Source organism: Bos mutus, chromosome 5 (genome assembly GCF_027580195.1).
Source record: "Bos mutus isolate GX-2022 chromosome 5, NWIPB_WYAK_1.1, whole genome shotgun sequence".
NCBI lineage: Eukaryota > Metazoa > Chordata > Mammalia > Artiodactyla > Bovidae > Bos > Bos mutus.
Window position 1 is genome coordinate 39,312,188 of NC_091621.1, and position 27,572 is coordinate 39,339,759.

The following is a 27,572-nucleotide window of genomic DNA, read 5'->3' on the forward strand; positions in this document are numbered from 1 at the left end:
TTACTTTGACCCACTGGGGCAAGAATTAGGTTAAATTGCCTTAGGCTCAGGAGAAAAAACCCAGGTCTTAGGGAATTCAACTTTTACCCATCCCCTTCTAATCACGCCAGAAGAATAGGAGAGAGAGGGAAGGAGACGAGGGTAAAAAACAGAAGGACACTGTACTCAGGACTCAGAAGATTGCACCTGGTGAGAGAAGGTGCCTCTGGCCCTTCTGGGTGTTCTTCATCTCATTGGAAGTTGGCTCACCCTTGGGCCTCCTAGTCCTGTTCTGTTGAGACTGGTCAGGGGACTGACTACCTTTGTACTTTGAGTCCTCTCTCACCCAACCATGCTTTAGGGGGCCTATAAGCTTTTAAGTGCTGACTAAAAGTAGACTCAGCCCTGCGAAGGAGATCATGGCCCCATGAGGAATACTTTCGAGACTACTGAGCTAATGTCTCTTGCTGTGCCAGGCAGTGGACTATACAAGTAAGGATAGTGCCCTCCAAGATGCAGAGTTCTGGGGAAGCTCCATAGAGAAAAGGGGATCTCCACTGGGTTTTGAAAAACTGATAGGATTCAAATGCCAGAACAAAAAGAGGGAAGATGGTCCAAATCAGTAAAGAAAATGAGCAAAGTGGGAAGGGTCTGGGATGTGCCTGGAACTGGGAATCTTCCCAGGGACAGGACCATGGATTATGTAAGGGAGTAATGGTAGCTGGGGTGCTCAGACAGACATGAACCAGTGAGAATGGATTCCAGGGTTGAGTCAAATCTTTAGACTTTATCCTACAGTTAGGATAAAGACATTGGAGTGTGGAAGCAAAGTGTGTTGTGATGTGTGTGTGCAATGGGCGGAGCTAAGCCTGGTGGGAGGAGCCTGGGGTCTGGGGTAACTATGACCTGGGAATGAAAAAGAAAAAAAGATACACGGGGATGCTAATATGATTATATGCAAAGCTGATGGAGACCACTGCTCAACACTGAATTTAAAAACTGGTTTTGTCAATTGTTATTGCTGTTTTAGTTGCTAAGTCATGTCTGACTTTTTAACAACCCCATGGGCTGTAGCCCACCAGTCTCCTCTGTCCATGGGATTTCCCAGGCAAGAATACCGGAGTGGGTTGCCGTTGTCCAGGGGATCTTCCCCACCCAAGGGTCTAACCCTGTCTCCTGCACTGGCTGGCACATTCTTTTATCACTAAGCCATGAGGGAAGCCCAATTTTGTCATGCTTTAGTCAAATTTATCATTTAGTAAATCCTGTTTGGGTTTGTGTAGGAAGAACATTTTTCTCCTTTAAAAAAGGTTCTCATAAGAAGCAGCTCTAAAACTGCTTCCAGAGGAATAAAGGTCATAAAGGAAAAGTGAGTGGGGTACGAGTGATTGAAAGAGCAACAAAGTACAGGTGTCTTGAAAGAACGCACTGTGAGTTGCTGCTTTAATGAGACGAGTACAATCTCATAGTCATTTCATTCCCTCACCAATGTTGGGAAATACTCCCCGTGTCGTCCCTTAAAGAGTAGAAAAACATCTTAACAATGATACAGTTAGCAAGTTTTAGAATTTTTAACTGAAAAACTTGGAAAATTAAACCTGGATGAGAACTTAGATAACCTTTCATTCTTTTACAGACGGAGAGACAGAACCAGAGGGCAACCCACCAGGAAAGCCACTGAGCTGTGTGCACCAAGCCCATCACTCAAGGTAACTGCTTTGCCGCGTGGTCTGCTTTGCTGCCTCAATCCCGAAAGACCATTTTATTGCTGATCGGAAGAGTTGGTGCTTTCCATTTTCTCTTTCTAAAGTCAAGAACTCTTTTTTCAGATAAATTCCTCACATTTATCCTTACTGCATACTTTTTTCCTGTTCATGGAATTAAGTCTTTCATTGCGAGGTGAGCCTTGTGTTGAACATACCTTGACTTATGGAGGCGTTACATAGGAGGATGGAAAGTGGAATCATATGGGAAACTGTCTTGGCCAGCTCTCTCAACTGGTGTTTGCGGTCAGGCAAGGTGACAAAGCATCAGCAAAATACTGGCCCTGAACTCACCTGTGTCCACGCTGATTGTCATCCCAGTTCCTTGGAGGGAAGCATGGAACTGCCTGCCAGGGAGTCACATGAATCAATCACTGCCCCCTCCCCTCTGTGTGAGTCTCTAGCGGGAGGGAGATGGGGGCCTAAGATGATTCTAGTACCAATTCCAACGTGGGATGGGGTTTCCCATGTGTGCATGTATGTGTGTGTGCTAAGTTGCTTCAGTCATGTCCAGCCCTTTTCAACCCTATGGACTGTAACTAGCTAGGCTCCTCTATCCATGGGATTCTCCAGGCAAGAATACTAGAGTGGGTGCCATGCCCTCCTCCAGGGGATCTTCCCAACCCAGGGATCGAACCCACATCTCTAAGTCTACTGCATTGGCAGGCAGGTTCTTTACCACAAGTGCCACCTAGGAAGCCCATACCACCAGGCAATTCTCAGTCACCCTCTGGAGGTCCTACAACTCAATTCTGACACTATTTCCCTGGAGATAGCATCAGACCCCACAGCTAAGGGCTCAGTCCTACAAGACTGCCACCCCCCACCTCCCACTCATCTTCTCCAGATGCCAGTTACAGGTCCAGGTTGTCAGCTGGGCTTCTGAAGCATCAGCTGTAGATTGAGATTCCAACTACCCTCTCCTTGGATTCGATAAATTTGCTTGCATTCGATTAATTTGCTTGGATTCGATTAATTTGCTTGCATTCGATTAATTTGCTTGCATGCGATTAATTTGCTAAAGTGGCTTACAGAACTCTGAGACACACTTTACTGGCTAGATCACCAGTTTATTATAAAAGGATATAACTCAGGAAAAGCCCAGTGGAAGAAATGCTTAGGGCAAGATATGGAGAAAGAGCGCAGACCTTCCGTGCCCTCTCCGAGGCTACTACTACTCTCCTCTCTCCTCTACACGCTCACCCATCTGGAAGCTCTTCAAGCCCCCTACTATTTTTATATGAGTAGGCTTTTATATCATGGAGGCTTCCTCACATAATAAGATCAGTGATTAACTCCACTTCCAGCCCTGCTTCCCTCTCTAGAGAAGTGGTGGGGTGGGCTGAAAATCCAAAGCTTCTACGCATGGCTTGCTCTTTCTGGTGACCAGTCTCCATTCAGGAACCACCCAGAGTCACCTCATTAGAAATAAAGATGCCCCTAGTGTGCCTGTCACTTATGAATTTACAAGGGTTTTAGGAGCCCTGTGTCAGGGATAGGAAAAAAGCCAAGTGTGTATTTCCTATTATAAATCACAATATCACTGGGCCCCTCCTCTGACCTCACAGAAATCTTGGTTTCCTACAGGGTACCCATCAGCCTCAAAATTCCTCATTCTCCGCCTTTCTTAACATGCTTCTCTCTGTATGTTAACAACCACAATGAGTAGCCAGTGTCCTGGCCTGACCTCAGGCACAGGAAGTCCTGGTCACCAGAAGTTAAGCTTAATTAATAGAAACTCAAACAGCTGTATTTTACTAAAGTGTTTTATTTAAGTGTACATAGGGCAAGAGCATGTGTATTCAAGAATCTTTGAAAGGCTATAATTTTTAGCACAACCCAGTGAAGTACCCAAGTGGTGTGTTTTCATGAGTGTGTTGCTCCATTAAACACAGGCCAGTAATGAGATCTCTCTGGATGTCTGGCTTGATGGTATTTCCATCCAAAAATTGGATCAAATAGAAATATAATGATAGGTGGTAGGTTTCTTAAGCCAAATTCGGTTTTTCACATGTTATAAATATTAGCTTTTTCTGTAAACTTTAAAATTTTCAGAATTAGCTAGAATTTTGAATCTTTTTCTTTTATGATCATCTTAAATTTTTATTTTTTTGCTCATCAGATCATTATTATTCAGTATTATCGTGTTTCTGTTCTGGGAGTTTCCTGTCAGACCATAAATGGTGAGGCTAGTTGGGTCTTCTAATTCCAGGTATTCATCTCACTTCCTCTTTCTTTCTGTGTTTCTTAACCTATGGATTCTTCAGCTAACTTTGGAATCATCTGGTGGTGACTTAAACATCGAGCCTGGAAAACGTTGAGTTGATTCTTTGTTCAGTCCTTCACAGGATGTGTTGGATGCCAGCTGTATGCCAGGAATGTGCTATGGAAATCATAGCACTTAGTGAATAAAAAAATAGCCCTGCCTTCATGAAGTTTACATTCCAGTTGGGCAGACAAGCAGTTATCAAATGATCATACAATAAGTATAAAAATAGTAACACATGGGATAAAGGAAAAAAATTACAGGTAAGTCAAGACCTAATTTCCAATGGTTACAATTTTATTAGTTAGGATGCTCTCTTTGGGAATCTATTTAAACTATTTTTTTAAAAAACTGAAATTGATGAAAACCAAAACAAATGTAAACCTTACAAACACATTTTCATTATACTGTAATGGCCATTTTTCATTTTCTGCCCAGCACTTCTTTCTATTTCTTATGGTAACAAAGCCCACTGCAGCTCTCAGAAATGGTGATGTGATCCAAAAGAGGACAATTTGAATCCTTCTCCAAGATTTGCTGCTGGGAAGACTTTCTCCTTGTTGATCTCAGAGGGGAGGGGATGTGAGTTTGAGATGCTGTTTTCCATGCTCATTCCTCTTCTCCCCTCAAGTTCTCCACTGGCACCTCTAAACTTGAACAGAGTGAAGCCAGCCTGCAGAGAGAGGCAAAGACAAGAGAATCCCAGTGCGGGTTCCTGGCTTTGGATCAGTCTTCATGGATTTTTCCATGGTTCAGACACAGACTGTAAATTCCTATTTCCAGCTTTAGTGAATTTGACTCCATTGCTGCCAGTTGCTAATGGTGAGTCCACATTAACAGAAAGCAAGCACTTCATGCTGTCAAATTGTCTTAAGGTGGCTGGGCTGCCTGGGCGTATCTTCCAATGAATCCATTGAAGTTCTGATTTCCTTCCTTAATCTCCTTAAAGCAACTTTTCTGTACACAATGTCCACAAATTCTGTGTCTGAGGTCAGTGGGAGGAAGGGGATGCCATCAGTCTTGATGATCAAGTCTTCATTGTTGATTCATATTCGCGAGAGATTCCTGAAGTTCTGATGGGTGAATGCCCATGCCAGATGTCAAAGGAGTTACCATATTGCATCATGTGAAGAGGCTGGGGATCTTTTTTTAACTTTTTGTTTTGTACTGGGATATAGCTAATTAATAATGAACAATGTTGTGCTAGTTTCCTGTGAACAGGAAAGGGACTCAGCCATTCATATACATGTGTCCATTCTCCCTCAGATTCCCCTCCCATCCAGGCTGCTGTGTGACATTGAGCAAAGTTCCGTATGCTGTACAGTAGTCCATTTTACGTGTAGCAGTGTGTACATGTCCATCCCAAACTTCCTAACTATCCCTTTCCATCCCCGACCTTCTGCCTGGAGGCTGGGGATCTTCGTGGAGTCCAAGTCTTGTTCATCTCCATGGAACATTGCCTGCTTTTCTGGGACAGTCTATGGGACAGGATTGCAAATATTCTGCTCTAGGAGGAAGGGGGTTGTTCTCTCTTCTTCCCAAAGGGATATAGGGGGAACTGATAGCTGGCCTTTAGGGTCCCAATTTCAGAAGATATATTGGGGGCAGACTCCCTGAGGTTTTGACCATTTTCCCAGAATAAAGAGAGGGTGCAATGGATCCAGTTAGAGCACCAGGGACAGGCGCGGCATGGCCCCTGACTTCAGCTTGGCAGAGAGACCAGGTTCCAGCAGGGGGCAGCAGTGACAGCAGAGGCCTCTTCCTCCAGTGAGGGTAGCTCAGGGATTTCGGCTTAGTCATTGGAGTCAGCAGCCTGGGGTCAGCATCCCACACATTAGCTGGTACCTCATGGATGTGTTCAGACACAGTGTCTCCTAAAAGAGGAAACTGGTGGAAGAATGTGTTTTCACTCCTCAAAACTCATTTACAAGCAGGTGACAATGTTCTGCCAGTTACAGGCTACGTGTCCTCACGAAAGACATTTGAACTCTTTAAACCTCATCTTCCTCATATGTAAATAGGAATAAAAATAATAATTACCTTACTGGATTGTTGGAAGTTAAAATGCAAATATGAGAGAATGAAGTGCTAGCCTGGTACCAGCAAGTACTCAAGAAATAGTGTGAGACGCACAGCCTGCAACTGAGCTGGTGAAAGGGTTACCACCTAGGAGCACAGAACCTGAGAACTTGCTACCTGGTGATGAGGAATCCAGGGTGGGGAGTGGGTGATCATTGCTTTCTGCAGTTGAGAACACAGATCCATTGCTGGAGCGGGCTCTGGATGCATGCAAGAGCACATGGAGGGAAGAGTAGCCCAAACACTGCTGAGCTTCTCAGGAGGTGATCCATACACACTCAGCAAAGACCTAAGACAAGGATTAGGTACTTTGTGTACAGAAATTTTGCTTCAAAGAGATTGATGAAGAAAATCAGAGCTTCAGTGGGTTCATTGGAAAATACGCCCCAGCAACCCAGTCAACCTAAGAAACTTTTACATGAAGAGCTTACTTTCTGTATTAATGTGGACTTATCAACAGTATGTAGCAAAATGGATTCAAACTCACTTAAGTTGGAAATAGGAATTTAAGTCTCCTGTATCTGAAGCATGGAAAAAGCAGCAGAAGACTGGTCCAAACCTAGGAACTCCCTCCTTGATATTCTCTTTGTCGAGGATCTGAGGAAAGCAAAATAACGGAGTTAATGAAGAACAGTAAATCTTTCCCAGTGACTTCCTTGCCAGGACCTTTTGTACATTCCTCCTCAGAGGCTGTTTGGAAGCAACACATGTCCCAAATATGCCTTGGGTTCACTTTTCCCCGTATCTTTGCCAGCCCTGCATGTTAGCCATTTTTCACTTTTCCTAATCTGATAAATCAAGCTGTAGTTTAATTTTCAGCTTCCTGACCACTGGTAAGACTGAGGCTCTTTTCAAATGGGCATTTGTATGTCCTCTTAGATTTCCATTACTTGACTTTTACAAAGAATATAATCATCTTTAGAATCTCTCCTGTTGTTTCATTTCTGTTTTCTCCTCTGCTTTAAACTTTGTCTCTGATGAACCTCTTTTAGGAGTGTATAATACCTCAAAGCACACACAGACTTTGTCTTCCTTTGGCAGATTTCTGGTAATAGGTAGAATCCTTTCATCTTTGGGCTTCATCACCATTCAGATACTGAAATGAAAACTAAAATTTGCCAGTTTGGCTTTAACCTCAATTTAAATCTTTCTTGGTTGAATAAAAATCATCCACTTGATAGTATTTTATGTGTTCGCACTTTGTAAAGATCAGCGTTGAAGGCAGAGTACAGTATAAAGGAGTTTCAAGAGGTTTAGAGTGCTAGATTTTAAAATTAGAGTACTAGGATTTTAAAATGCCTGTTTGCATCATTCCACCAATTTCTGTATTACTTTCAGCAAATCGTTCCCCTTTCTCTCTCACAATGGGAGTGAGGAGGAGGATTAAGCTGTATCAGTGATTGTCAACTCTGGCTACACATTAGTTACCTAAAAAAATTTGAAAACTACTGATGCCTACCCACTGGCCAGTTAAATCAGAATTTCTGGGCATGGGATCTATGCATCAGTATTTTTATCAAGAGCCTCAAGTGGTTCTGATGGACATGAAGAATGGGAATCACTAAATGGTCTTGTATATATCCCTTCTAGTAAACATTTCTATGATCCTAAAACACTTGAGCAGTGTGTGGAACCCTTGAGTGACTTTTAACCAAGTAAAATAGAGATTCTACTTTATTTTCCACATAATGGAATAGAGTTTAGAACTAGCTTAAACAGATGGCTTAAGGGATATTTGCTCGTGGCTGAAATAGTTCATGAATCCTTTTGCTTTTCCAAATCCTCTTATGGTGTTCATGCCTCCAAATGAATTGTTACTGTGGGCTTTTGTAGAGCTAAAAAGTAAATAAACACACATTCAAGTTCATAGCAATATTATTCATAATAGCAAAAACATGGAAGTAACCCAAATGTCCCATCAATAGAAGAATGGATAAGCAAAATGTGGTATTTACATATAATGGAATATTATTCAGCCTTAAAAAGGAAGGAAGTTCTGCTTCCTTTGTATGTTACAATATGGATGAAACTTGAGGACATTTTCTACATTAAATGTCAGTTACAAGAAGAAAAAAACTGCATTCCACTTACATGAAATACTTAGAATAGTTACAGTCATAGAGACAGAAAGTAGAATTGTGGTTGCCAAGGGCTAGGGGGATGTTGGGGATGGGTACATAGTTTCACTTTTGCAAGATGAAAAGAGTTCTGTGCATGGATGTTGGTGTTGGCTGCACAGCATAATGGATATGTTTAACGCCTCTCAGTTGCACACTTAAAAATGGTTAAGATGGTAAATGTTATGTATATGTGTATTTTACTGCAATAGAAAACATTTTTTAAGTAGATAAACAAAGAGAGATAAGCAAATGAACAATCTATCATGTAAATCACTGATTCAGAGGATGGCCAACAACCACTTCTTCTGTCCCTACTTGGTTGAGTTTAGAGCGTGTAAAGTGAATTTTGCAGGTAAGGTTGTCAATGAAGAGGGAAGTTGTGTTTGCATTAAGATCCACTTCAATAAACAATCAATAGATTGATTGTAATCAATAGATTACAATCAGCCAATCACTTGATTACGAATTGCAAGCACATCACCCAGAAAGTATTGGGTAATAGCTTGTAGTTAACAAGGACAATGTGTCCAGTATAGGCTCTGACCCAACTTTACTAACAAAATATGATACTCTCTGCGCAAGAACTTCGAGTATTACTGGGGAAGACAAGACCCTGAAGACACAAAGATAGTCCATAACATTCCTCTTTATTGCCTGGTAGAGACTTATAAGGGTTTCCCTGGTGGCTAAAGACGGTAAAGAATCCGCCTGCAATGTGGGAGACCTAGGTTCAATCCCTGGTTTGGGAAGATCCCCTAGAGGAGGGCATGACAACCCACTTCAGTATTCTTGCCTGGAGAATCCCATGGACAGAGGAGCCTGGCGGGCTACAGTCCATAGGGTCGCAAAGAGTCAGACATGACTACACAACAGAGACTTATAAATGTAAGAGAAGCAGCCTCATGTGAAAGTCAAGTAAGGAAGGTTTCGGGAGCCTTCTGCATCTCCATTTGGGAGTAAAATCAATGTGAGGGTACGCTTCTCGCTGAGAAGCTGCTTTGATCATGAAAACACGAGCTTCATTTTTAGATCAAACTAGCATTTTCTTTCAGGTAATTATTGACCAGGCTGCTCTTTCATGAGTCAATACCCAACACATGGCAGAGGTGGGTCCAGTGTGAAGTTTAATTTCCCAGGCTATATAGTTTCAGTGAAACATGAGGTCAGAGCAGCAAAGGTTTGAGCTCTTCAGCTCCCCCTCCACCAAAAAAAAAAAAAAAAGCATATGCAGCATGAAAGAATGTGCTAGTGTTCTTTGAAGTTTGACTTACATAACTTCAAATTTCAAAGAGAAATGCAGTTTTCCTCCCACTGAATTCAGTTGCTTTAGAAGCAATCTGATTTTTTTTTAATTAAATTTTGGTAGAACTGAAGAGTCCACTTAGCATTTGGGTTATCCTAGTAATATAAACCCAGGGACACTGTGAACCTCATATTTTGAGCCACAAGGACACAAAGATGAAGATGGTATCGCATTGACCTAGAAGGACTCGCTCTAGGGAGAATCAGCTCCCACACAAAAGAGTGTTGTGAAGGACTGCCTCTTAAATGCTTCAACATGCCTCTGCTGGCTTTTTATGATAGAAGGAACATCTCTATGGTTTTCACTGACCCTCAGAAGAAATAAATGCTTATTAGATTTTTATTTATATGTATATATCTTTTTATATTTATTTTAATTGAAGTATAGCTGATTTACAATGTTTCAGGCATATAGCAAAGTGATTCAGCTCTCTGTATAAATTTCAGATTCTTTTCCATTATAGGTTATTGCAAGACGTTGAACATAGCTCCCTGTGCTATTCAGTAGGTCCTTGTTGCTCATCCACTTTTACATAGTAGTGTGTATCTGTTCATTTCAAATTCCTAATTTTCTCTCTGTAATACTTTGGCCACCTGATGCGAAGCGCCAACTCATTGAAAAAGACCCCAATGCTGGGAAAAATTAAGGACAGGAGGAGAAGGGGGAGATAGAGGACAAGACGGTTGAATGGCATTACCGACTCAATGGACATGAGTTTGAGCAAACTCCAGGGGTTGGTGAAGGACAGGGAAGCCTGGTGTGCTGCAGTCCATGGAGTCGCGAAGAGTTGGACACAGTTTAGTGACTGAACAATAATAATTTGTCCTTTCCCTTTTCGTAACCATAAATTTGTTTTCTGTGTCAGTGAATCTTTCAATTTAATTTATATGTCTTTATATTTTGTTAAATTGTGGCAAAATACACAGGAAGTTTCTCATTCTACCCATTTTTAAGTGTACAGTTTAGTGGCATTAGGGCTTCCCTTGTGGCTCAGCTGGTAAAGAATCCACTTGCAATGCAGGAGACCTGGGTTTGATTCCTGGGTTAGGAAGAACCCCTGGAGAAGGGAAAGGCTACCTACTCCAGTATTCTGGCCTGGAGGATTCTATGGACTGTATGCTCCATGGGGTCTCAAAGAGACACAACTGAGCGACTTTCACTTTCACTTTCTTTAGTGGCATTAAAACATTCACACTGTTGTGCAGCCATCACCACCATCCATCCTCAAAACTCTTCATTTTGTAAAACTGAAACTCTACATCCATTCAGCAATAACTCCCCATTGCTCCTTCCCCAGCTTCTGGCAACCATCATCCTACTCTCTGTCTCTATGAATTTGACTGTTCTGGGGACCTCATATTAGTGGAATCATTTAGTATTTGTCCTTTCATAGCAGATTTATTTCATTCAGTGTAGTGTCCTCAAGGTTGAGTTTTTTTAGAGAGCTAATATTTTCAAGTACTCATAAACAATCAATTGTACTTGTCCTAGCCAAGGTGATTACAGATCTTAATAGGAAGCTGCTTCTCTCAATGGTAAGAGGTACTGATAAGATATTCTGTGCATAGCTGAGAAAAACTGGCCTCACTCAGGAATTGTCTGAACCCATCCAAAGCTTCCCCAGTGGCTCCAAGGGTAAAGAATCTGCCTGCAATACAGGAAACAAAGGAAATTCGCATTTGATCCCTGGGTCAGGAAGATCTCCTGGAGAAGGAAATGACAACCCACTCCAGTAGTCTTGCCTGAGAAATCCCATGGACAGAGGAGCAGGCTGCAGTTCATGGGGTCACAGAAGAACCGGACCTGACTGAGGGACTAAGCACAGCACAGCACGAGGCTCTATGAGGTCTCAAGGACCCCAGCATGGCTCCTAATAACTGTTTGTGGAGGTCGTGAAGCTCTTCCACAAAAGGGAGAGAAAAGGCAGCCGGTCTGACTCAGAGCTGCCACGCCAGCCCCCAACCCACACGGCTCTGCACTTGATTACGGGTGTGTATAACCATCTGGTATGTGGGTTTAGCAGTAAGAATGAGAGAATCAGGCTCCCATGTCACATGTTGCTATTATTTTATTTAACACTTGTTATGTGGCCAACACTGCACCAAGCCCAGCATAAGCCTGGAATTATTTGATAAAGTCTCTGTTATACAAGAGACGCTTCTGCCAAACTTGCTACAGGGGATCAGTTCCTCCAGTCCAATGAAAAGTAGTCTCATTTCCTCACGCCTTTCAAATACAGTCATGATTGTGTAAATTCTGAAAGCTTTGCTGTAGAATTTTTTTAAGTGCTATTTCAGTAAGAGTCGAGGCACATTTCACTGTAGTTCATTAGGCTTCTGTCTTGGAGGAGAATATATCCCTCCATATTCCATGGTGTTAGAGCAGAAAATGAAGCAACCATTTCTACTCACTACATCCCTTGTGGTTTCTATTTAACAAAATAGTAATTTTGGCTGAAAGTTTATCTAGTGATTTTAATCATAGTCTATGTGTTAGACATTAGCAAAGAGAAATCTGTGTTTTCTTCATATGAAAGTCACTTCGGAGTACATTACTTTACCAGAATATCTCCCAATGTCGTAATCCTTTAACTGAAAAGTTGGTAATATCCCATTACTTGCCAATATTTATAACAGACATAATACTTTCCTTTCTCTTATGCCTTTTGAAAGGGTCCCCATTCTCCCCTGGGCTCCAGGGATTACTGGACTATGCAAGCACCTTCTCCCTTCAATGGGGCTTCCCCCGTGGTTCAGCGGTAAAGAATCCACCTGCAGTGCAGGAGATGCAAGAGACACAGGTTCTATCCCTGGACCAAGAAGATCCTCTGAAGGGAAGCATGGCAACCCACTTCAGTATTCTTGCCTGAAGAATCCCATGGACAGAGGAGCCTGGTGGGCTAGTCCACAGGGTTGCAGAGTCGGACACAACTGAAGTGACTGAGCACACACACATGCTCCCTTCAACTGGGAGACTTAAGTTTCATTTCTATAGTAGAGAGCCTCAATCTTCAGTGAGCTTCCTGGGAAAGAGACAGTCTTTGATCTGCCCCCGGCACAACCTCCTGCCCTGCTGGCTGCAAAACCAGATAGAAAATCCTTCCCCTTCCTCTTAACTAATATTCCTGCTCTCTGGTACATTTGCCTTTACAGTCTAATACTGCTAACTGGCAAATAGAACTAGCTTTCTCTAAAATCCTACACAGTCCCCTCTGAATTATATGGGATGTCCTATTCATTCCATAAGTAAATGTTTTTCATAACTGGGTTAGCTCTCTGGAATGTACTGAGGAATCAGACAGACCTCCTTGTCCTTAAGGACCAGGGAGAGGATGTCTATTCCATTATTATGCAAATCAGGACATAATGCATGGGAAAGAGAAGGCTGTGGGAACTCAGAAGATGGGCAAATCTCTGAATTTAGGAGTGAGAATAACGGACTTGAACACATACTATGTATCTGGCACTATGTTAGGCAGCTTTGATGAGTTATCTAGTTCAGTTCTCACATCCCTCATATGATTAGGCATTTAACCCCTAATTTAGAAATGAGGACACCAAGACTTGTCCATATATGATTGTTCACTCAGCTTTTATCCTTTTCATTGCAGTAATCCATGCTGGTAACACTTCCTACCTCATGTCCTGTCCTGACCCTGATCCCAGCCCCCCAAAATAAGGAGAAAGATTGGAAGGCTTCAGTCAACTTTTACCAGATTTGAACTACCTCCTAGTTGGCGTCAGAGATTTGTGGGACGTGTAGGCAGAGGAAATGCACGTGTTCAAAGGATAGTTTAAAATGGAATTTTTTTTAAGAGTTTGCTTTTGAGAGTCATATATTTTATTTTGAGAATCACACAGAGAAAGCCCTTTGTATGTTTGTATAATTCTGTCTTCTCCTGTGATTCCAATTACAAAGGAAAAAACTAAGCTTGAGACTTTAGTAATTTTACTGAAGATTTGCTGGAGGTAAGAGACACAAAGCCAAAATAAAGAGAGGGATACTCTTCGGTGGAGAGAGCAGCTACCAAATTTCAGATTCAGCATGGCTTCCTGAGCACCCACCACATACTGTTACCTTTGAGGCTTGTCTTCTACCATTTTATGTTCATAGCAAACCTGGGAGGCAGATGCTAATCTCCTCCAACTGCAACATGATAGAACTGAGGCCCAGATGATTATTGGGTCAGCCAAAAAGCTCATTTGAGCTTTTCCATAAGTTCACATAGAAAAACCCAAAGGAACCTTTTGGCCAACCCAGTAGTAAGTGATGAACTTAGATTCACACTAAGGCCCTCTGCCTCCACAGGCGGCTTCTGATTTAGAAGCAGAGATCTGGACAGAAGCTTTTCAGCTGATTACAGTCTGGTCCAACAAAGCTGGACATGCAGCTTTCTTTAGACTATTCTGTCTCCTTAGCACACTGAATAAGAGAGAACATTAGCCTTGGGAATACACCTGTGTCAGGCCCATAGGATATATGCACAGACCTTGATTCCAGCTCAAGATTACGTTGCCCTGGATTAGCAGAGGCTGCCTCCATTCTGCCCCTGCCATCACTTGACCCGTAGAACTTTCTCAAGAAAAAAGCAAATGTTCTTATCTCAGAAGGCTTAAGGTCGTTGCCACCCAGCCCTCCAGGAACAGCAGGGATGGAGGTGCCTATTACCAGAGACTGCCACCAAGCAACGGGCCTGAGGGTAAACCTTTATGAGCTGGATCTTGCCAGCATCTGGCTTTCCATTGTGAGCATTTTACTCCAAGACCCAGCAAGTTTTAAGAGAATCTTCTTTCATGTTCCCTGAAGTTCATTAAGCAAAGTATGATCACAGAGTCTGAAGATACAGGTGGGAGGAAGGTTTGGGACGTTAGACTGTGCAAGTGAAAACTGTAACACTGTTTAAATTACTCTAAAGTTGATATCATCTTCAAAAATAATAAAGAAGAAATATTGCACAATAAGTCAGTCCAAATCTCAATCCCTGTGACCTAAATATAATATGATGTTACCAGTTTAAGTATTTTAAGGAGCATAGTAAAGCCTGGCACTTAGGTTATCAATATGTGTTTGTATTAATATACATTGTAAGTGAACAAATGGATGGTGGTTTTAAGACCTTGTGAAAATCAACAGGGTCAAACTTGTCTGGATTAGGCTTAATTTGAAATCTGTATAATAAAGATAGAGGAATTTTTAGGCAGAAGAATCAGGGGACAGTTAGTCTTCTTCTAGTGCTCCTCTGTGTGTGTGTGTGCTAAGGTGCTTCAGTCGTGCCCGACTCTTTGTGACCCCATGGACACCCACCATGTAGCCCACCAGGCTCCTCTGTCCATGGGATTCTCCAGGCAAAGATACTGGAGAGGGTTGCTATGCCCTTCTCCAGGGGATCTTCCCAACCCAGGGATAAAACCCGTGTCTTACGTCTCCTGCATTGGCAAGAGGGTTCTTTACCACAAGCACCATCTGGCAAGCCCACAGTGCTCCTTTATTCTCCACCAAAACCCATATTAAACCACTTTCTGGTGATATCTGCTCTGGATTCTGGCCTCTGCTGGTGTGGTTTCTTCTGACTTCCCATTCTCCTCTGCTCCTTCAATGTCTGTGACTTTTTGCACTTGGCATTTTGTAATTTTCGGGGGAAAGGAGGCAAACAGAAAGGTTTGTCCTAAAGCCATAGAGTCCTGCTCACAAGGAACAACTAGAACTGCTTCAAAACAGGAAGGTATTGTCAACACTGATTACCTCCTCTTGGCAGAATGATGAGGTCTAAGTCAACCGGTCAGAATTCTCTAACCTCCTTGGAGATGAGCTCAAGGAGCAAGTCCCTCTCATGGACACCGAAAGAGTTTTAGTGGGCATTTTAAAGGACCATAAGTTCTATCACAAGTAGCATATGCTTTAATGTCCTCTGGAAACGTGTTAATGACACTTTAATGCAATTACAGATCCCTTTTGTTAATCCTGGTTGTTTCTCACAGAGGAAGACAATGTTTCTCACTCATTGGGTATTAGAGGAGTCAGGTCTCTGAGGGGGAATTTAACCAAAGTCTCCCAGAACAATTGGTAAGCAGATGGATTAACACATGAATGAATTAAGCTTTTAAGGAATGTATATAGGATAGCTTTATTCAACTGGCCTGTACAGTCTTAAATTCCTTTTAAGGACAACTTGGCTGAGAATTTAAAATCTTTAATATTTTAAAGAACTTTCAAACGGCGTTTAGCTCCCAGAGTTTTGACTATTAAGATTCTTCCTTCGTTTACACTCATGCAAGTACATTGTAGAAGTTCCAGAACTAGCATCCTTTTTTAAGATTAAAATTGTTTTTCTTAGTATTGATTAAATTTCTTTAAAAATATCCAGTCTTGGGGCTCTTTTATTTCAACCATGTATGATCTCATGTGAAACATTTAAGTTCTCAGCCTAAGTGTATACACAGCATTAATATTATTGAATCAGCTTTTCTATATTTCTGCTTAAATATTCAATGTACTTTTAAATGTTTTCCAAGGTATAGCCTTCTGATATTTACAAACAAACGAACAAGAAACAAAGTTATTTGCTTTATTTGTTTTCTTTCCTTTTCTCCCTTGGTCTCCTCCTTCTCTTCTACTTCTTCCTAGTCTTCTTTTCCTTAATCTTATTCTTATCCCTCTCCTTCTTCCAGAAAGATTTCAATTAGGGAATAATCTGTTTCTTTGCTATTAAAAATGTGGTATGGATTGAATCTCCTTATTTATCTTAGAGATCAAGTTTGGTATTCATCTAATGTGAAAGCATTTATTCTCTAAGTGACGTGAGGATTTTCTGTAGTGGATGGGAGAATCCCTTTCAGATTTATACTTCTTACATCTTCTTATAATCCTTTTATGTGTAACTTCAGTGAAAAACAATTGTATGTACAGTGTGAACTGCCATGCTAGGGTCCAGTCCCAAGAAATTGTATAGACTGATTTTCACCAGTAAGAGCATGTGTTAGTGAGCTTGGACTGTCATAGCAAACTGCCATAAGACTGAGTGACTTTAACAACAGGAATGTATTTCTGCCAGTCAGGAGGCAGGGAAGTCCATATCTTGTTGCTGGCTGATTTAGTTTCTGGTGAGGACTCTCTTCCTGTCTCTGTGATGCCTGTCTTTTGGCTGTGTCCTCACATGGTGGAAAGAGAGCTCTAATGCCTGTTCTTTTTCTTAAAAGGACACCAGCCTTACTGGACTAGGGCTCCCCCTCATTTAACCTGTACCAATCACCTCCTCACAAGCCCTGTCATTAGATACAGTCACACTGCAGGTTATGGCTTCAACACACACGGATTTTGAGGAGACACAATTCAGTCCTTAACAGAGTGCTTGAACTTTTATTAAACATCAGTAAAGCCGCATTCCTGTAAAGTAACACACTATGAATCTACATTAATTATATTAACGAAATTTAAATATATAAGATATGTAGGATATAAAACTATTTCTGAATCAATCATTCTGTGATTTATTAGTTGATTTCTTCAGCATTTTGTTTCAAAACATGATGCTGTTCTCTCAGTGTTTCCAATTTAAAATAATCTTTACTAATAAGATTTTTTTTTGAGTCTACATAATGCCAAGTATCCAGAAGCCAAATGCAAAATTCTTTCATCTAAATATTTACTGACACAACCGCTGTGTGACAAGTCTTGACTACAGAAGTGACGTTGATTAAGCTCTGTGCACACCAATAATTGTCTGTTCCCTTTGGAGAGGTACACAGTCTGTCAAAACACCTGAATTATCTCTACTTTGCAAATAAATTTAATGAAGGAGATGCTTTATAGGTCACAGTTTGGGAAAGGTGACATCTTTATTATGAAATGAGCCAAGGTTTAATTTGTAATCTGTAAAACAAACACAAATAGATTGGCCTAGATTGGTCTGTTTTTTCAGTTCCAAAATTGTGTAATATACTTTATTTTGAGATTTTCATTTTCAAAAAACACAGTCAGATCAGAAAATGTGAGTTATTTTTGTCATATAAAATTTCATCCTAAACATAGTAGACAGCAGGCGACTTTTTAACAGTTCACTACTGATATAGTATAAGTCTTAATAGGTAGTTGGGTTATTTGAGCCAAATAATTCGCCAATCTCAAGGCTAGGTAATTTTCTATTAAAAATATTGGAATTGTGAGGTCCTGGACTGTGACAATCATGAATATTTATAAAATTTTATTCTTTGAAAAACTTCAGTACTGGCATTATATAGTGACAGACATATATATAAATCAGTGGAATAGAACTGAGTCGAGAAATAAACCAATGTGTCTATTGTCAACTTAATTTTGACAAGGATGTGAAAACAATTCAAAAAGAAAGAATAATCTTTTCAAACAATGGTACTGGAACACCTAGATAGTCACATGCAAAAGAATGAAGCTGGAACCTCACCTCTCACCATATATAAAAATTAATTCAAAATTGATCAAAGACCTAAACTAAAAAGGTAAAACTATAAAACTTTTGGAGAAGGAAATGGTAACCCACTCCAGTATTCTTGCCTGAAGAATTCCATGGACAGAGGAGCTTGGCAGGTTACAGTCCATGGAGTCACAAGAGTCAGACATGACTTAGGGACTAAACCACCAAAGCATAAAACTTTTAGAAGAAAACATAGGGTTAAATTCTTATGACCTCATATCTGGCAATGGATTCTTTAGATATAGCACCAAAAGCACAAGCCATGAAGTAAAAGTAGATAACTTAGACTTCATCAAAACCAAAACCTTTGTGCATCAAAGAACACCATCAAATAGCAGGGCGGGAGGTGGGGGAGGGGATAAATTAGGAGTTTGGGATTAACACATGCAAGCTGCTAGACATAAAATATATGAATAACAGAGGCCTACTATATAGCACAGGGTATTCTACTCAATAGGCTTCCCTGGTGGCTCAGCAGTAAAGAATCCACCTGCCAGTGCAGGGGACAAAGGTTTGATCCCTGGGTTGGGAAGATCTCCTGGAGAAGGCAATGGCAACCCACTACAATATTCCTGCCTGGGAAATTCCATGGACAGAGGAGTCTGGCGGACTACAGTCCACAGGGTTGCAAAGAGTTGAACATGACTTGGCAACTTAGCAACAACAATTCTACTCAATATCTTGTAATAACACATAATGGCAAAGAATCTGAAAAAGAAAATATATACATACATTTATATATATATAAATGTATGTATGTATACATACAACTGAAGCCCATAGTAATTTTTTTTTTTGGCTATGCGAGGTCTTTGTTTCTGCTCAGGCTTTTCTCTAGTTGAAGCAGGCTACTCTCTAGTTGCAATGTGGGCTTCTCATTGCAGAGGCTTCTCTTTTTGCACAGCTCAGGCTCTTGGACATGAGGGCTTCATTAGTTCTGGCTCCCAGGCTTCAGAGCGCAGACTCAGTAATTGTGGCACTTCGGCTTAGTTGCTCTGTGGTTGCTCTGTGGCATGTGGGATGTTCCCGGATTAAGGATCAAACCTGAGTCTCCTGCATTGGCAGGTGAATTCTTTACCACTGAGCCACCTGGGAAGCCCAATGATTTCAATTTTTTAATAACTGCAAAATATTGGAGTTTTGTTTTTTAAGAAAACTTCCTTTGTAATTTTTACTCAATGTACAAGAACAAAAATGCATACTTAACATGTTCTTATGCAATGTCTAATACAACAATTTAGTCTGATTAAATGTCCAAAGAGAATATTTTAGGTAAGTTGGCTAGCCTGCCTCAGGAAGTTCTTGCTGACTGGGGGTGGTAGAGAAGTGGTTAAGAGCACCATTGACTTAGGCATCTGTCTTGACTCTGTCAAGACAAATTGTGAAAAGCTGCTTTCAACTTTTTTCTATCTTGATCTGTAAAACGGGTATGATTATAATCAGTGGAATGAATTATAATTATAATTATAATTCAGTCTTCAGTGAAGTTATAATTAATTGAAACAATAAAATGGGTATATTTAGCATATAATAATCATTTTAAATGTGTCTCATTATTTTCTTTTTTTTTGATTAGGCATTTTTCACTTGGCATAATAAGCATTCTATTGAAGGACTATGTATAATCTAGTGAACCACACTGGCCCTCTTTTTTTTTTTTTTAAAGTATCACAGCAGATTTGCCATGGACTTAAGTATTTACACCACAGAAAATGTGCTTCATTTGTAACTGGAGCCAACATGATGTTTCCCTGAAGACGGGCAGAAAGCCAACCACATTTACTTGGTTCCAGAACTTAGTATTTCACTTTGTCAGGGTGTGACTTAACATCATAATTGCTCAAGCCGTATTTTGTTAAGTGTGAAAAACAAATGCTTTCCTTGTGTCCTCGGGAATAGAAAGTCATTAAACATCTTGTAACATCTTAATGTTTTAGTCAAGATACATGGTACAGAAAGTTAGACTGATGGTGTTTCTTTCCGTGCAACCTCTGCCCTCAGCATCTGTCACTATTCCTTAGAAAATGAACGTTTTCCTCAAGGTTTCCCTGTAGGTTCTAGGTATGTCCCTTGGATCTGGAAAATGAGAATTTGGAGATAGTTACAATCCTTGGTGCTTGGATAAATGATTTACAAGTTTATCTTGTCCCTTTGTAAGAGCTTGGCTGTACAGAGCAAGTCTTGTCAAAAATCAATTCTATGATTACAGATTTACTAAGAGCTCTGAAATGTCCTGTCCATTTTTGAGAAGTCACAAAAGAATTAGTCACTGACCTGGAGATTATAACCCCGTAAATCAAAAGCAAATAACATACACCCATTTTATTTTCCTATTTTCTCATTAGTGGGAGACATTTTTGTTTCATGGGAAGCATAACACAGTATAGGAAGCAGAATAACACAGTATAGGAAGCAGAATATAGCAGATTGGGTCATTAGATTAGAATGAAGAATTTAACATTGCTGACTGAGAAATCTTACTTTCTAGAATAATTACAGTTGTGTTGTAGCCTAGATTATTTGACCAAATAGTTTTCCACAAAACAAGGTGCTACCATGCACATTCGCATGTGAAGTTGCCCCAGTTGTGTCTGACTCTTTGCAACCCCACGGACTGTAACCTGCCAGGCTCCTCTGTCCATGGGATTCTCCAGGCAAGAATACTGGAGTGGGCAGCCATTCCCTCCTTCAGGGGATCTTCCCCACCCAGGGATCGAACCCACAGCTTTTAGGTCTCCTGCATTGACAAGTGTGTTCTTTACCAGCTGAGCCAGCTGGGAAGCCCAAAGGGATCCATATTCCATTACAATTAGTGCTAAAAGAAATTTTCTTGTAGAAGAAAAAAGAAAATGTCTTTTATTAGGTTAAAAATGCTTTCCTGTTTCTGAACACTGCAGTTAAGGTATGACAGCATTATTTGAGTTCTAGCATAATTCCTTCTAAACAGTGTGTGAGCACAGCCTCATATATATATTTTTTTTTTTCTCTAGGCATAGTTGAATTTTATTCATGGAGAAGTCAAATAAAGATGCTTACTTTTTGGATATCAGTTATCTATGGAGAATAGAGATTGGGAAAGCCTTGCCATTTTTGTTGTCGTTCAGTTGCTCGGTCATGTCCGACTCTTTGCAACCCCATGGACTGCAGCACCCCAGGTTTCCCTGAGTTTCACTATCTTCCGGAATTTGCTCAAACTCATGTCAGTTGCCCTTTAAAGAGCTTAATCTATGAGCTTTAATCTATGGTTAAGATATTGATTCTACTTTCATTAGAATCAATAAAATAGTGCACCCAAATTCTATAAATTCACTAAGATATCCAAAAATTAATGTCAGTTATTTTCCTCTCCCTTAATATAATTTCTAGGCACATATAAGAAAATAAGAACAAACTTGAATATAGGTGGTCAAAAGCCATAGATTCAAAGAATCATAGGTGTTAAACAACATTTTTCTTCCTGTCTTGTTTCTTTTATATTTTAGCTTATAAAATAAGGATTATCATGATAATGCTTACCTGTAATTTTGAATTCTCTTTTTTATTAACATTTGCCTTGTAACATGACTCTTCTTGTGCTATTTAATTTCTTCTGAAAATATTTTAATGCTTGCAATATAATTATATTTTATGAATACATTATTATTAATTTAACCATTTTTCTACTGTTAGACTTTTTGGTGTTACCGTTTTGGGCTACTGTTAACGAGTGCAGTGAACATCTTTATACATACAGTTTTAACAGTTGCATCTGTGTGTGCTCAGTCATGTCTAACTCTTTGCAACCTTATGACTGTAGCCCGCCAGGCTTCTCATCCATGGAATTCTCCAGGCATAAATATTGTAGTACCGGGTTGCCATTTCCTCCTCCAGGGGATCTTCCTAACCCAGGAATTGAACTTGTATCTCCTATGTCTCCTGCATTGCAGGCAGATTCTTTACCACTGAGCCACTGGGGAAGTCCTATTTATACTGTACTGTGAGTATTTTTTAAATAAGGAATGTATGTTGGATTTTGCCAAATGTTTTCTCTGTATCTGCTGAGATCAGATGCTTTTCATTTTAGTCTATTAATACAGTAAATTATATTGATTGGTTTCTAATATTAAAACAACTGTTCGTTCCTGAGATAAACCCCACTTGTCAAGATGTATTATGCTGTTTATGTAATGTTGAATTCAATTTGCTAAACTTTTGTTAAGAGTGTTGACACTAAGTTTCATGAAGGATGCTACTGCTAAGTCACTTCAGTCGTGTCCGACTCTGTGCGACCCCATAGACGGCAGCCCACCAGGCTCCCCCGTCCCTGGGATTCTCCAGGCAAGAACACTGGAGTGGGTTGCCATTTTCTTCTCCAATGCATGAAAGTGAAAAGTGAAAGTGAAGTCGCTCAGTCGTGTCCGACTGTTAGCAACCCCATGGACTGCGGCCTACCAGGCTCCTCCACCCATGGGATTTTCCAGGCAAGAGTGCTGGAGTGGGATGCAGTGCTCTTGAAGAATTTTTTGTAGAATTTGTGTTAATTTTATTTCTTCCTTAAATACTTGTTAAGATTCACGAGAAAAGTCATATGAACATGGAGTTTTCTTTGTGAGAAAGTTTTAATTTTAAATTCAATTACTTTAATAGATGTAGGATAACTTAGGTTATTATTTCTTGCAGAATTGGCTTTCATAGTTTGTGTCTTTTGAAGAATTCATACATTCCATCTGTGTTATCAAGTTTATTGGCATAAAGTTTTTCATAATATTCCCTTATTATCCTTGTCACTATCCACTGATTCCATAGTGTTATTACCTGTCTCGGCTCTAATGTTAGTCACTTATTTATTCTCTCATTTTTTTCTCTCTCGATTGGAGTAGCTAGAGTGTTTATCGATTTTAATGATTTTCTCAAAGAACTGGGTTTTTATGTTTCATTCATATTCTCTCTTATTTTTGTTTTCCAGTTCACTGATTTTCACTCTCATCTTTACTGTTTCATTTCTTCTGCTCCCTTTTGGTTTTCTTTGCTGTTTATTTTCTAATATTCAAAGTGGAAGCTGAAGTCAGTGGTTTTGGAAACTTCTTTTTGAATACAGGCATTTTATTTCTAGAAACTATCCTTTAATAACTGTGTCAACTCAATCCCACTACATCCCACAAATTTTGATATGTTTTGATTGTATTTGCATTTAGTGCAAAATGCTTTCTAATTTCCCTTGACTTATTTTGTTACCCAGGGGTTATTTAGAGATGTGTTATTTCATTTCCAAACATTTGGGTACTTTCTAATTATCTTTCTGTTATTGATTTCTAATTTAATTTCACTGTAGTAACAGAATTTACTTTGCTTGACTTAAACGCTATGTATGAAGACTTTGATCCAAATGATGAGGTATAATTTAGTGATTTTAAAAATGGTTTTCTCAGTTGTAGAAAACTTCCATCGAACAAAATTTTATCAGAACTTCAATACAGATATAAAGATGAAATAGCTCCTCTTTTATTTGGACTTCAATTGTTCAGCCTCACTCTGGACCTCACTCTCCTTCCCCCAGGGGCACCAGCTTTGGTACCTCAGCTGCAGGTTTCAGACACCATGGAGAATATTGAAAACCAAAGACCTGCCTAAATACTCTACTAACCAAGAAGAAAAATAGATGATCCCATTCAAAATATTTACAGAAATGATATTGTAAATAGATTTCAACTCGCATCAACAATTTGTTGTTGTTCAGTCGCTAAGCCATGTCTGACTCTGCGACCCCATAGACTACAGCACGCCAGGCTTCCCTGTTCTTCACTATCTCCCAGAGTTTGCTCAAACTCACATCCACTGAGCCAGTGATACCATCCAACCATCCTATCCTCTGTCACCCACTTCTCCTCCTAACCTCAGTCTTGCCCAGCATCAGGGTCTTTTCCAGTGAGTCAGCTCTTTGCATCAGGTGGCCAAAGTGTTGGAGAGTCAACAATAGGAACTGGTAACCAGCCTAGTGAACTATCTGAAAAAATTGTCTGAAATTTATTTCTGTCTCATGAATAACTCAAAAGGGCCATTTTAATCACTGATGTCTGCCAAGGGCACAGGTATAGAAACTGGAAGAGTACATGCCTCCCATTTGATATTCTTGGATCTGAGATATTGACAAATCTAGTGCCTAAATCTGGTTTCCCATGACATGTCCTGAATTGAATATGTTTGACAAACTAGGAAAACTATACAATGGCAATCATCAGACTTTTCCAAATTGAAATCAACAGAGAATCCTTAGGTAGCCTTGCAGGATAAAGATTTGTGTAAGTGACGTGGGACAGTGAGGAAGCACGAGCTGTCCTCCTCGAACTCCTTCACAACACGTCAGAAGCCCCAGTGACCTGTCAGGGGCACTCCGAACCAGGGACCTGCTACCCACTTCTCCAGTGCTCCACCGACATGACAACTTAGCTGCTCTCTCTTTTTCTTTCACTGCTCCAGCCTTCACAAACTCTATTCTCTTTACCTCAAGGCTTCTGCGTTCTGCCTTCTTTATGTATATCTCCTGGTTCCATTCCTTTCTTTACATCTCAAGTTCGAACCCCCCACAGAGAGTGACAGGCCAACTGTCATTCCAGAATGGAGTGTTCTCATGGGAAGAAATCTCAAGGCAGGTTACTTACATGTCATTGGGCAACCTATAGATAACTGTCCTTAGATCAGGTACCTACCCCTAGTCTAACTGTGCATGACTAAGGTGGACGAATCACAAGGTACAAAGGATGGAGAAGGAGCCGTATGTCTGGCAAGAACTCCGAAGGATTCCAGCAGGAGGCACTGTACCTGGCAGGCATGAGACATAGCCTGTCCACCACAACAACCCTGTCCCACAGCGTGATGAACACCAACTGGACTTGCTTGGTGCCACATAAAGAACAAACATCCTTATGATGGGCTAAAGCTGTGGTTTTCCAACATGCTTAGCAGGCAGTCTTAAGCTTTGCCCAAAGGAAAAGCTTAGTAGGTAGGCTCCCTATGCCTTTTTTCAACCGTAGCAATTTCATATAGTTTATTTTTACATGTTGGAATTTCAAGTAAAGTTTTACTTGAAATGAACCTTCCTTTGTTAACAAATAGTGAATTGAGAGCCACTGAGCTATAGGAACAGAAAAACTTTTGTTTGGATAATTTTTTTAAAATAGTGACACTTTAATTTTTAAAGAATAAATGTTACTAAGATATACAATGAAATATAAAATATGAATGAAGTATTTTACCCAGTTTTCTATAAAAGGCTTCTGAGAAGGGTAACAGGAAAATAGAACAAGATTATTTAACATTACTTTCTTCATCCCAATTTTTTTTGTCTTAGATATTATCATGAGAAAGTATTTAATTATGATTTTAAATATTTATTTCATCAGTAGGATAAAAATTTTCATACCAACAAGTAGATTACAAATTCAAAAGGTTAAAAGCAGCATATTATTAAAGCTGTCTTGGTTTATTTAGTTTACAGATAACAGAAAAGTCTATATTAAGTGCTAGTTGCATTAACAGTTAACTACTTGTGATCAATGGGGATGTGTTGGAGGACAGAGGAAACAATAAGTGTCCATTGAACTGAGAAGGCATCTTGAGATGGAAAAATGAGGCAGGCAACTCTATATAATCAATGGACCGGTTTTTTATAGGATAACTTACTGAAAAGTTGGGATCAGGATCCAACAGACAAAGATCTGGATACATTTGCAAATGCACTCCAAACAGTCAAGGAGCCATTAGGACAATTTTATAGTTAACCCAGGGTTTGGGGGTAGGCACTTGGAAATAGGATGTGCATTCATAAGTCAAGATTCATAAATGGGTCACTAGTCTCGTGAGCGCTGGGAATAGGTCAGTGAAGATTTTCATCATTGTTTGGGGACTAAAGAGAATAGAAGCCATCTGGTCCTAATGATTATTAAACATTATCTTTTAACTACAAAGCTCTTGACTTTGGAGAAGTGATTTACTACACAGTACAGTCCTGGATCAAGTCAGTGGAAGGAAGGAGAAACTGTAAAGGCCCAAGATGGCATCAGTTATGCTAACAGCCATACCGGATGCATCACAGCTATCACACATATTCCTTATATGTTAAATCAAGGCATACATTTTATTTTATCATAACAATTGTATTTGTTATGCTCAGTCTTAATGAAGACCACCCAACCCTACCCAACTATGTCAGAAACTGTGCTGTCAGTTAGAAGGGAGACTGGAGGGGACTCAGCCCTCCAGTTACTAGAATTAAACCCAAACCATGACCTGAGGCTGGAAAGTAACATCCTCTTGAAGTTGAATAATAACATCAGTACCAAAGAAGATCCACACCCAGCTGACACACAATCCATATCTGTAGCATAGAATGGTCATCTGGCAAGAAAAAAATTTTTTTAACTGAAGGCAGCTTGATGGTATTTATAAACATGAATTACAATTATAACTGAGGAACCATAGCCTTATTCTATGACTTGGGACATGCCAATATCTGTTACTTACTTAAAAGAGAACTGATTCCTCCAATAAGATGTCAAGCCACTGTTACTTGTTAAAATGACAAAATTATCTAAAACTTTCTCCTAAGCATTCCACACCATAGACTGAGCAAATACACAGATTCTTCTCTTCGGAATGCTCTTCTAATGCCCTGTTAAACTGATACAGGACCACAGCCTTCCTTTTCTTCCTCTGAACCTCTTCGTGTGTCTCTGGTTTAAGCAGAAAACTGTTCAACTAGTTTTATTTCCTAGAAATTTAACTGTTAGAGTGAATGTTTTAAAATACCCAGATGGGCACTTGCTTGTGTGTGTCATCTGTCCCGACCAGGATTACACCAGAGAATTCTCACTGCGGAAACCACTAACAACGAAAGGGAAGGACAGCTGGAGGGAGCCACTTGGCCATGGGTTATTTTCATCTCCATGGCTCATTTCCAGTTTTATTCAACTTCCTGATTGTGCTGACCTTCTTGTCATGTTTTACTTCACATGTACATGAAAAATAAGGAAGTTAGGGTGAAAGTAAGTGTCCTGGGCGATAATGAACTTTACGTGGAAAGTCATTGGCATCAAGGACAACTAACAACAGTGGAAACATTGAGATTTTTTTCCAGTGTGTTTTCTTTTTTAATAAAACAATACCTGGCTGCCAGTCTTCACATTAGTAAATAATTAATCACCCCTTTCTTTTTTATGAACTCTTATTTGCATATGAGCTTCTAAACAATCTAGAGATGGAGCCTTGATTTATTGAAGTGGATATGCATAAACATTGTTATGGGAAAAAATAACCATGCCATAAACATATTGCACTAATTAATTTTTATTCCTATGTGTGCTTAAGCCTGCAGTCTGGAGCTTGCATCTAGTTTATCCAAACTAAAAATAAGGCCCTAATATAACTGTGGTAAGACTTTTCCCTCTGACATAAATACCCCTATAAAAATGTCCCAGTGCAAAGGAAGAATTAAATGACTTACAGTTGGATTTATAGTTCAAAGCTTGAAGCCATCCTTATGCAGGAAAACAGCATTCACACACAGCACCATCTATGTGAGGCTGTTAGGCTAAGGGGCAGCCTTCACCTGACAGTGAGTCCGTCCAGTCATCACACT

The 27,572-nt window shown here is 40.0% G+C and overlaps 1 protein-coding gene across 1 annotated transcript in view; it reads left to right on the forward strand.

Moving 5' to 3' along the window:
* The window catches only part of PCED1B (PC-esterase domain containing 1B), a 149,682-nt gene that overhangs the window by 23,924 nt on the left and 98,186 nt on the right, over positions 1-27,572 (forward strand). The window contains exon 3 of the mRNA XM_070370669.1: positions 1,616-1,688. The gene's annotated coding sequence lies outside the window, so the exon portion shown is untranslated. The remainder of the gene's footprint in view (positions 1-1,615; positions 1,689-27,572) is intronic.